Raw genomic sequence first — 12216 nt, forward strand, 5'->3', positions numbered from 1 at the left:
GTTATGTTATGCATATAGATGTTGGTTTTGAGGTTTTTGGGTCAAAAAAACCAATTATGCAGGTGCTGGACTGTCATAACTTGCCTCGCGAGTAAGCTGTTCGCCACGGCGAGTATGAATGTCGAATGGGGGGTGTTGCTCGCCCCGAGCTCGCCTCACGAGCAAAACAACTCGCCACGGCGAGTGATGCTACTCGCCTCGCGAGTGAGTTTGTGCACAAGAGCACAACTTGCTCGCCTCAGGCCCTGTTGTCATCTTTCGAGATGGTGTTACCCGTGCAATCTTTTATAAAAACAAACCCCTCAAACCAAGGTCCTATATGATGATTTTCTAAAAGAGTTTTCTTATGAATGAAGCAAGTATTAAACATGTTTAGTGATGCTTGGTATATGAGAGAATGACATGTATGTATGATACGAACTGGGGTAGCAAGATATTCCTTAAGCAAGGGAAAACTAGAGCCTCGACATAGTCGTCGAGAACTAGCTAGTTAGCAAGAATCCTTAGAATGATAAGACGTGAAGATTAAGCTCTTCGCATATATATCTTAAGAGTATTATCTTCTTAAAGAAGCAAGGGCCATACGAGTATGGCAAGACGTGAATCGATTTCATATCCATTCACGAAGTAAGTTAAGCAAGCCTTTAGTTTACCTCTAGTGGGATCGTTCTAGGATCCGAGCTAAAAGAGATAGTATGATTAGGTTTAACCTTCATACATGCATAAGACCAAGATCATAATGAGAGTGTTATGTCTCTTGAATTCCTTCCAAGGTTGGGTTCAAGGGATTCCCCAAGGGGAATGGTTAAGCCGAAAGGGAGCCGCATTTCACTAAGTTAAAGTGTCGTGTCTTTTATATACCTTCCAAGGTTGGATATAAAAAGTTCTCCTAGGGGAATGGGGCAAGCCGTAAGGGACCCGCACTTTCACTAAGGGAGTCTGGTGCGCTATTGTAAAGCATTTTCACCGGTAGTAAGGGATGAACTTTCGGGGTTACTCCACTCGGAACTAATCCGTAAAATGAACTCAGATAAGATGTTTGTTACACGCTAACATAATCAATGAAGCTGACTATGCATATTTATTATTCATGTATATGTTATGTCATAGAGACTTGGCGTAGTTCGTCAAGAAGTAGTAAGTTAGAAAGAACCACTTATGTGATAAGAGAGGTTATGTTGTTAGATACAACATACTCAAGCAAGTAGAAGCTAGAAAAGAAATATGATGCCAGTGACGATCTTAGGTTTCCCCTAATCGTCAGGTTTAGAATTGTGCCATGATTATGTTATGCTTAGGCCTTGATACGTAGATCGTATTCTTGGCAATGCGGTTTAGGTTCCCTCTCGACCGCCATGACACGTATTGGAAGAGAAGCCTATAACAAGTGAGATAAGCCTATGACGGGTCTAGCATGCACTACCGTCTAGGAAAGCATGACCACACACGTATAATTAACCGTCAGGTTGTAATGTATGTTGAAGCAAAAATCTTTTTGATGAATATTTTAATGATAACAAACCTCGTGGAATAAATGATAAGTTTTATGAATGGTGATCTACTGATGTTTGCACTTGAGTTTTTGTTAAAAGAACAAGAATCACATAAGTGGATAAGCTAGAAGCCACTCACATTGATAAGTGCATCATATCTACTCAACAATGAAAGAATGAGTATATCATCAGTTGAAACAACAAGATCATATCTCCATGAAGATTCATAGCTCAAGAATCATGATGAAAGAACTTGAATCATGATGAAAGAACTTACATCACAAGCTACACAAGAATGTGCTTGAAGTTATGTGACAAAACTCACATTGAGTTTTGTGATATATGATCTGAAGATAGGTAAACAAGATAAAAGGAAACATGCATACAAGCTAGGAAGATTCTCAGAACCTCCTCAAAGTATCACACTTCCAAAGCTTCTGAAGATAAGAAGTTCAGAGTTCAGAATGTTCATATGAACAGAGTTCAGAATGTTCATATGAATGGAGTTCATAATGATCATGAACATAAACCAGAATATTTCCAGAAATCATAAAGGATTATTTCATGGATAAACAAGAATATTTAAAGTCATCGGTTACAAGCGATATTGAACTAGATGCAAAGAAATATTTTGTTGGACTTCAAAGAAAGAATCATATTGTTTGTCAAAACAAATGATCTCTCCTTTATATGCTTCAAGAAGTTTTTGAAGGGAATAAAGAAACAACCTTCATAAGGTTCAAAGTGTTGAAGAACATTAGTATGTTTATGAACATCAGAAAGTTCAGCACAAAGTACAACCGTCAAAAAGGAAGGAACCCAGAAGAAACACTCTGAAGTTCATATGTATGAACCCAGAAGGAGTTCAGAAGGTTGTTTAGAAGGTTGCTCAGAAGGTTCATTAGAGCAAACTCATAAATCAATATCCACACCAAGAACATGCAAGAACAGATGTGACATGAACATATCTTATGCATACAATGATTTTAACTTTGGATCAAGAAATCATTAAAGGCATCTATGGTGATTAAAGGATTAATGGACTTGGATAGTTCTTGGTATTTGTGTGTTCATGAGTGATTAACTAAGACACAAACAAATTATAAATCAAACCAAGAATCAAGTTATCAAAGAACATGAAAACTTATGAACTCAGTCAGAGTTCAGAAGGTTAGTCAGAGTTCAGAAAGTTAAAAGAGTTCAGAAGGTTGGACAGAGTTCAGAAGGTTGTTCATGATGAACATCAAGAACCAAGCCCAGATATTCATGAACAAAATGAAGAACATGCAAGGTCTACGTGACTTAAATAAAAGCCCAGTAAAGTACAATGACTAATATCAATCAAGGAATAAAGGCATTTAATTGATTAAAGTCAAAGAGGGCATCTTCAATGTTCATTCAAGACTATGAACATTTGAAGTACAAAACATTAGGAATATTCCATCAAGAATATCATCCTAGATGTTTTCCAAGCTGCACTTCATAAATGTTTCACTATTAGGATTTGATTACATCAAATGAAAGTCTTACAAATCATTCTAAGTGAAACAAAAAGGAACATTCTGAAGTCCCCTGAGTTCAGAAAGTTCGATCCTGCTCCATGCTTTTTCTGACATGAACAGTACAGTTGTTGGAAAGAAAAAGACAAAGCCAAAAGCAAGATCAAGTCTGAGTCAACAAGATTTCGACACATAAGGGAGTTGGTACTGTACAAAGCAAACCAAATCCCCTAAAGCATGGAAGTGAAGTGACAGCACCACTTTATGAGATCCTGCACTTGTTCCAAGATAGATTGCAAAGAAAATCTGACCCAGGAACATTCTGAAGTCGTACAAAGCAAATCTTCAAGTACAACCCAGAAATTCATGTGACATTCATCTGCAAAAAGCCCAGATGCATATCTGACCGTTCATCCACATGAACCCAGATGAAGATCATGATGAACACAACAACATTCTGAAGTATTCTCAAGAACACAGCAACATTCTGAAGTACATCAGTTTTGCCCAGAATTCAAGTGTAAGTTGGTGGGTCCCAGGACACGTGGCACTAGACCAGTGGACACTCTCCAACGGCTACAAAGGTTCAAGAAACTCTATAAATAGAGATCAAGACCTCAGCATAACACGCACCATTGCAAAGCAACAAGAAAAACAACATGAACATTGTTGTGAAGCTTTAGCAAAAAATTGATCATCACAAAGATTCCAAGAAGTCTTTTTAAGTGTAAATCAATTCTCTTTCTCTTATCTTTTCAAAGATAAGTTCTTCTTCTTCTTCTGTTTGTTTCACAAACATTCAAACTCCAAACATCTTGTAAAGTCTCATCTAGCTTTAGGGGTACTAAAGTGTTAGTTTGAGCTGAAGGTGTAAAAGTCTAAGTGGGTAACTTAGAAAGAAGAAAAGAAAGTCTCATCTAGCTTTAGGGGTACTAAAGTGTTAGTTTGAGCTGAAGGTGTAAAAGTCTAAGTGGGTAACTTAGCAAGAAGAAAAGAAAGTCTCATCTAGCTTTAGGGGTACTAAAGTGTTAGTTTGAGCAGAAGGTGTAAAAGTCTAAGTGGGTAACTTAGCAAGAAGATGCAAGCCTGCTGAGGCTTAGAGAATACAGGGTTGTAACTGTTCATGTGAACAAAGATTGTAAGGTGCAGGATTTGAGAGGTTATCTCAAGCATCATAGTGGAAACTCTCACAAGATTGTGAGGAGTGGACTAACCCACATTGGGGGAACCACTATAAATCTCTGTGTGTTGATTCTCTCGTCCCTATACTCTTTATTTACAGTATACACAACACACACAAACACATTTATTTATTTAAACTGTTTTTGCACTAACACTTCAGAACGTTCTTAAGTCAGTCTCCTAACTTAACCATTCCAAGTTCACAACTTGAGAATTAATTTTAAGTTACAGGTTTAATTTTTAAAAGGGTCACAATTCAAACCCCCCCTTCCTTGTGACTATTATATCCACTTCAATGTAGACACGTGGTGACCGTAGGTTTCCCCTGAGGTTACCTATAGCCTAGGATTTAGGGGAACTCACTGAGACATTATGTCTCATCCCAATCCTTATTTGTTTCAGATATCAGGTTGGACGTCAAGGTAGTAGCCGGATGGATTTTTCAGCAAGAGCTCGTTCGTACCCGAAGCATGAAGAATATGGATCTCAAGGATGTATTCATTTAAATTAGATAAGATTTGATGTATTGATATAGTACGAACGCGTTTTGTTGTATAGAAATTCATTCGAAATTTTATTGTTGTATATTTTAATGTATCCAGTACTAAATTCAACGCACGTGCTAGACTTTCTAGATACGTCTAGTATGGGTGTTACAGTATTCTCCCAATCTTGTAGTCTTTGGTCAAAGTAAATACTATATATTAATAATTTTTTTTCCCTCTCCTCTACAAAATACTCTCACAAAAAAAGATGAGAGATTCATCTCTTTTCCTTCCCTCCCCTCTCCTCTTTAAATTTCTTCCTCTTTTTTCTTTCAGAGTTCCCAACTAAAATACATTTAAAGATTACACCAACTAATAAAGCTCATGATATAACCACATAACATTAACCAATTTATGTTACATCATACAATTCGCATTTAGGAAACCATATTTTGTGACAAAATGCATAGTCCTTAAGACAAATAACATTTTTTGTCTTACCATTCCATCAAACAATTCTCATTCAATTTCACCATGTAATTCTACGATGAAATTAACATTCCATGATACAATTTTTAATATGATAAAAAATATGTGCATTTTCTTGGGTACTTTTTGTATGATTTATAACGTAACTACTCATAATTTCTTCAAAACACTAGTATTCTCGAAGTTTGTTATAACCACATGGAATAAAAAAACAAAATCCCACGGAAAACATCTAAACAAACACACCTAAGGCCCAAGCTATTCTCATTTCAATATTCTATCTTAGAGTGCAATTGTTTTGTTATAACTTCTTGATAATACCCTTCAAAAAAAAAATTCTTGATAATATTATTTTTAGGGTAAATTTTAAAAATATAATAAAATATTCAAAGATAATGATAAAAAAGAAATTGTTTAATAATTCAATACGTATTTTTCATCTACTCCGTAATAATTTGCTAGAATTTGTATTTAATGAGTGTGTTTGAAACACTGTTGTTTAAAACTTGAATAATTAGAAGGAAAGGATCAAAGAATTAGAATGGAGAGAATATTTAGTACAGAATTTACAACTTACATTGAGAGATTGTTTATATATAGCAATTAAATCAACAAATTAACAAATTCAACACAAACTAACTATTTAATCTCAACACTAACCTTTTTTTTTTTTTTATCTCAACACTAACTAAGCTAACACATGGATTACTTGTCAAGAAAGTCACTCAACCAATATGGACTACAACTACAAGAAACTCTATAAATTAATAATGTCAGGACCAGAGAAATTTATTAATTTAGAGAGTTATTAATTTATCGATAAATTAATAATTATTAATTTAAAGAGTTTTTAAGTAATTATACTGTACATACCAAACAAAAAGGCAAATTAGTCTATGCCTCTTAGAATTATGTTGCAGCGAACCTTGGGACTCAACGTAAATTAGTAACTACTGTGTTCATATGCATTGGAAATCAATAATGACTTTTGAACTTTATAGGAAAACAGACAACTATTGAATCATATTTCAATAGAGTGTAATATATTTTTTTTCAGTTTCTATGAATTATTAATTTATGATTTTCTTGGGACCGAAAATTATAAAGGGATCTCCTGAAAAATTATTATCTTATTATTTTATCGAGTTTTTCAATTTTTTACATTGGCCCAAGTCGGGACCGGACAAATTTATTATTTTAGAGAGTTTATTAATTTACCGAGTATTAATTTAAAGAGTTTCTACTGTAACTCATATTGACTAATGATTCCATCCTTATCAATCTCTTCAACTGATCAAACCTGATTTTCTTACAAGGTTTGGTGAATACATACTGATCAATCTCTTCATCTTCTGCTTATTTACTTATGTCTCAAAGATAATGAAATTTCCTTTGTATATGCTTCCATTTCCATGACTCACATGATGTTTGGTTAAATCGATTGTTGATTTGATATCCACAAGCAGTTTCATTCTTACAGTTTCTTCGAGTTCCAATTCTTCAAGCAAATTCCAATCCAAAATCCTTGACATGCCGCAAATGAAGCTGCCAAATACTTTTACTCACATGAGGATAAAGCAACATTGCATTGCTTATTTGAAGATCATTAGATTGGAGCTTCCACAATTATAAACAAGTATGCTTCCATGATACTATTCTAATTTTTAGGCATTAGAATACCATGGCATATGGTACCTTTCACATACCTCATAATTCTCTAATAAGCTGTTAGGTGAGATGTCTATGGTGGCTCCATGAATCTACTAACGAAACCGGCACCTTGACATAGGTCAAGTCTTATGTTGCACAAATATCTCATTAAGCCAGCGAGTTATTTTATAAAGTAGAGTTCATAGCTCTTCGTTAGAATCTTTACTCAGTTTGATTCAATTTCCATTGATGTCCCAATTACACTTCAATTGATCATGTTGAATTTCTTCAACCTGTCTTCATCATACTTCTTTTGACATACGAAACTTCCTTTGCTTATAGGATAAGCAGCCGATGTTAAACATTTCAATTTCAAGCATCATGTCCCTTTCGAATTTCATCATCTCTTCTTCATTTTTCCAGTGACTAAGAGATCATCAACATATAAGGATCATAACTTGACTTCCATCATCTAACTTCTTTCTTGTTTGTTCAGGAACATGTTTGAAATATAGTGAACCATAGTTTTTAAATTGGCTAACACTAGGTTTCATACATGTCCACAAGTTCTCGGGTGGATTTCTACTGATTGTACACAACCGTTAAAATTGCTTCTCCCAAAATCTGTGACGCATATTCTTCCGTTTGAAAATACTTCTAACAATATTGAGTGTGGTTTAGTTTTTCCTTTAGGCTTTATGTGTTGAGGTTTGTAAGGAGCGTTCACATCATTATTCCTCCTTTTTCACAAAACTTTGCAAATTCTGAGGAAATATATATGTGGTCGAGTATTTATAGTTAAATAGTCTTCTAAAAAAAGCTTTGATATTCTCTATTTAGAAAAAGTTTGACTTGAATCTGCTTTGGCTATACCGTAGATCCATTGTAGGCAGGTTTAACCTATTCCTACCCCTACTTTAAACTCGAGAGAAATTAAGGTTAAAGCACACAAAACAAAATTGTCCCCAAATACTTGGATTTCAAGAAGAATCGGTCAAACCACTCAAATTCGGTAGAAAAGAAAAAATAGAAGTAACAAATTCAAAAATTAAAAATTAAATTATTGAAAAAAAGTAACAAAAATTTAAAAGTTGTTTGATTTATTTATACCATTATATAAAGACAACTTTAAAGTTAACCACCACTTGATTAATTTTTAATTAGACCTTTTATCATACAAAATTATCTTTAGCAACCAATTCCATATCAAATTTAATTTGTGTGATAGGAATTTCAAGTTTAATTTAAATATATGTCAAAATTACAGAAAATTTAAAAATTAACTATCATTTATCTAAACATGTTCTTCAACAAATTTTCTCGTATCAATCTAATATTTTTTTTCAAATTAAAATTCACAAACACATAAATTATGAATGCCCTGAAATGAAAAATGATATTTATATAACCATTTTTAGACAAGTTTTTTCTTCTTCTTTTATGATAAAATCAACAGAGAGAGAAAGAAGGAGAAAGAGAGAACCTAAAATCTCAATATAAGTACGACAGTTGTCCAAAAAATTGTCTCAGAATGTTAAAGACAATATTGGAAGGCAAGCAACAAACCAAGTTGTTTGTTTTGTCTGATCTTGACATGTGAAGTTAGGTTTCGTACCACTTAAGTCACATTACCCCAACCGTTGATGATATTTCATTCAAAGGCTAAGATCCCTTTCTTTATATGTAAAAGAGGGTGATCCATGTGATCTCTTTTCAACAAAAAACCATTCCCCTTTTGACATCTATAAATAATCTCTTCCCACCACTTCTTCATCAATCATCTCATCAACTCTTCCCTTTCTCACCATTTCTTATACTAATTTGCACAACAACATTTTCACCCGGCTATCACATCCTAGTAACACCACTCTCTTGTATTGAGCAGTCTTTGGTACTATTTGATATGAATGTTAAGTGGCATTTGATTAGACGATAAAGAGTTAAGTTAGGATATTTTAGGTAAAGGTTCATAATAATTGAGTTTTATTTTAGTTATTGATTAATTGGATTGGAATTTATAGGCTTTAGATTCATCAAGTATTTCTCCATTCTCACTATTATAAATGATGTATATAATGGTGATAATGGATAAAGTATTGGTGGTTCTTCTGCAGCTAAAATGAATTCAAGTCTACACAAACAGTAATAACTAACGTAAAATTCAACTACTATAAATTCTGTGTAAAATATTCTAATTTAACTACTTCAATCCCAACAATGTCATAGTCTTCAACATCTTTGACCTTTGAATTGTTTTCATCATTGAAGGTGCAAGATTAAGGTTGAACGTGTTGGTTGTTACGGGATGACGCCAGTTATTCATGCTAGAACCTGATATAGGCTGCCCAACTGCGATTGAATATGCATTAGCCGCATTTGAAGGACAATTTTCTGTAATATAAATGGTGATGATTCTTCCTCTCCCTCGTATGTGGCTAATGGTCAATTCATGCTAGAAAAGTGATATCTTTCAAATCAATGAGTTGCTTTGTTCACATGAATTGGAAAATACATAAAAACAATAACTTTTGTTCACGCCACCTACTCATGATGACCAAAGTTTTGGGAATCTCATAGAACTTAAGAAAGACCAAAACATTGCCAAGTACATTTTTAGGGACTTGAGCATCAACAATCAAGAAAAATATGAGCATTAACAACCTGCAACATCAATGTTGGCGATCAAACAACAACATGGATTTCAATGCAAATTGATAGGACTAAAAGTAATTAAGACTAGATTAAAGTTAAAATTTCATACCCTGTTTTGGTGATGGAATTGAAAACTTATTAACAAATCTTGTCTACTGTGAAGCCCATATAGTGGTTTCTATGGTCGCATCAGTTCCACGTTTAGGGTGAAGAGGAACAATAAGGATAACTAATATCCTTTTTTGTGGTCACCGAAAACACATTTGAGTTTAGGGCTTGTGCAAGACACGAATGCACTGGCTTGAAAGTTGCATTATTGGACTTGCCGTAAAGGATCAGTTTGCTGCATAAATTTATTATGTTGTTATTTTTGTCGATGTTTCAGATAAGGTAATTTAAGTTAATTACAACAGATATTTGATTACATCTACTTAAATTCCCTGATTACATTTGTCGATGTTTCTCTAGTTCATTTAAGTTGACCACCAAATATTTAGGCATTCAAGAATCGATCATTGAAGCATTCAAACAATAACAATTTTCTTTTTTTGAGTTATCTACCTTTTCTTTTACCCCTGAGCCAAGTACTTACCTCAAGGAATAAGAATTGTACTAATATTAGGTGTTGGTGATGAGAAAGTGGCCTTTGGTTTTCTTCTATTTATTCACCGGTAGAAATTTTATTTTTGAACTTACGGTTTCAGTGGGAAGTGTGTGTACCTGAGTGTGTGTATTCATTTTTATTTTTGTATATTTATGTTTTCTTTTCTCCCATTTTTATGTATAATAATCAGTCCTCGTACTATTTCTAATAATTTCATATCTACGCTAGCATGTTATTATTTTAACTAAGAAAGATAAACTCAGTATACAATAACAAAGATATAATTCACCCCATCAAAGACATTAGAGATATGTAGTAGATTATTTTATTATAGTAACACCATTTTAACTAATAAACATATATAACAGATAAATAAATAAACTAATTTGAATTTAAGTTTCTAACTTGTTTAATTAAACATTGAGAGCATTACACTTTAATTTTTTGTGACGATTGTCGCCGGAGGATCTTTCCGCTTAAGGGGGGTGTATTGGATTAGGATTTTAAAAGACTATTTTAATAAAAAAAGTCTTTAAGATTTTAAAAGACTGTGTGAGATTGTATTGATTCTGTGAGATTTTAAAAGACTTTTTATGTAAAAGACTTTATACACTCAAGATTTTAATGGATTTATCACACTGACTTTTAAGGATTTCAAAGGATTTTATGGGATTTTAAAATTTTAAAGGATTCAATGAATTTTAGGGGAAAAAGAACAAACTTACAAGCGTGAATGATAAAAATAATGAACAAATAAATTCTAGCGTTTGAATAAAGAAAAATAAAACCATTAAAAAATTCTTTTACTATTGATTTTAAAATTTTAAGGATTTTATGGATTTTATAAGATTTTAAGGGACTAAAACACACTCTTAACACATTATTCTCCATACACATTTTTTATTTGTTAAAAATGTTATTCCCACAAAATTCAATTGTACGTATTTAAAATTATGACAGCCCTTACAAATCTTTCAAAAAAAGATATTGTGTCAGCCCTCATTTTGTGTTTGAAATTAGAGAAGTCGTTTGAGTTTTTCTAAGAGAGGTGAGAGAGAGAGAGAGAGAAGAGAGGAGGGAGAGGGAGGGAGGGAGGGAGGGAGAGAGAGGGAGAGAGAGAGAGAGAGAGAGAGAGAGAGAGAGAGAGAAAATGGAGAGATAGAGAGACGAAGAGAGAAAGGAGAGAGGGGGGAGGGGAGAGAGAGAAGGGAGAAGAAAGAGATAGTAACTTTTAAATGAAAAACAATCTCAAGAAATCTCATCTTTTCATGAAAGACTTTTTCTTGTTAAAATTACACTACAAAATCCCACAAAATCCATCAAAATCCAATTTATTAAACAATCCTTCGAAATTTGAATGATTTTGAATACCATGAGACTTTTTTTAAGTGATGAAAAGTCTTGATTGAATACCTCAAGACTTTTTTAAAATGACAAAGAGTCTTGATTGAATACCCCAAGACTTTTTTTAAGTTGCAAAAAGTCTTGATTGAATACCACAAGACTTTTTCATAATTAAAAAGTCTTTTAAAATCCCATAGAATCCTAATCCAATACATCCCCCTAAATCTATAGTATCACCTTAATTAACGACTCACAATCATTCCTCTTTTTTTGGACATGGTAAGTCTTTTTCTTTCACTAACAAACGCTACAAACCCAGTAGCACCAGCTACATATTCCTCATTCATTCACGTGATCTCATTGACTATGTGAGTTTTCTTCTTCTTTTTTTATTTCTTTCAATTAAAATATATATTTTTTTTTTGTTACAATCACCTAAAGTGACGTTTAATCAGAGGATGATCGGTGACAATGTCAGCGTCTGAGTTCGATGAGATTGTGCAGTGGTTGAGGGATAGAATATAATGAGGAAGTGTTTGTTTTTTGATTCCACGCGAAGGACTCAGGTAGAGGGTTTGTGGTCGAAAATTGATGACGTGGAACTTTTCGACGAAGGGCTTTGGTGTGAAGATGAGATTCTTAAGAGGAGGAAGATGGTGATGATTGCGGAGTGTTTAGATGTGTTAGTTGACATGATGAAGTGTTTGGGTTTGAAACTTTCGTAGATGAAACAAAACTAGTTAAAAAGTTCAGTTAACGACATGACCTTCTGTTAATGATACGGCTCAACCACTTCAAACATTTACGTCTCTCTCTAA

At 33.5% G+C, this 12216-nt stretch overlaps 1 long non-coding RNA gene across 1 annotated transcript; it reads right to left on the bottom strand.

Annotated features, from left to right (window-relative positions):
- Positions 1 to 8865: 8865 nt before the first annotated feature.
- On the bottom strand, positions 8866 to 9936 carry LOC146913304 (uncharacterized). The gene is made up of 2 exons (XR_015015549.1): positions 9560 to 9936; positions 8866 to 9459 (listed from the first exon to the last, which is right to left on the bottom strand). It is a non-coding gene; the product is annotated as an uncharacterized LOC146913304 (long non-coding RNA).
- Positions 9937 to 12216: the final 2280 nt, after the last annotated feature.

This window comes from Medicago sativa, chromosome 6 (assembly GCF_051527215.1).
Source record: "Medicago sativa cultivar Bolivia chromosome 6, Bolivia_mono, whole genome shotgun sequence".
NCBI classification, from domain to species: Eukaryota; Viridiplantae; Streptophyta; class Magnoliopsida; order Fabales; family Fabaceae; genus Medicago; species Medicago sativa.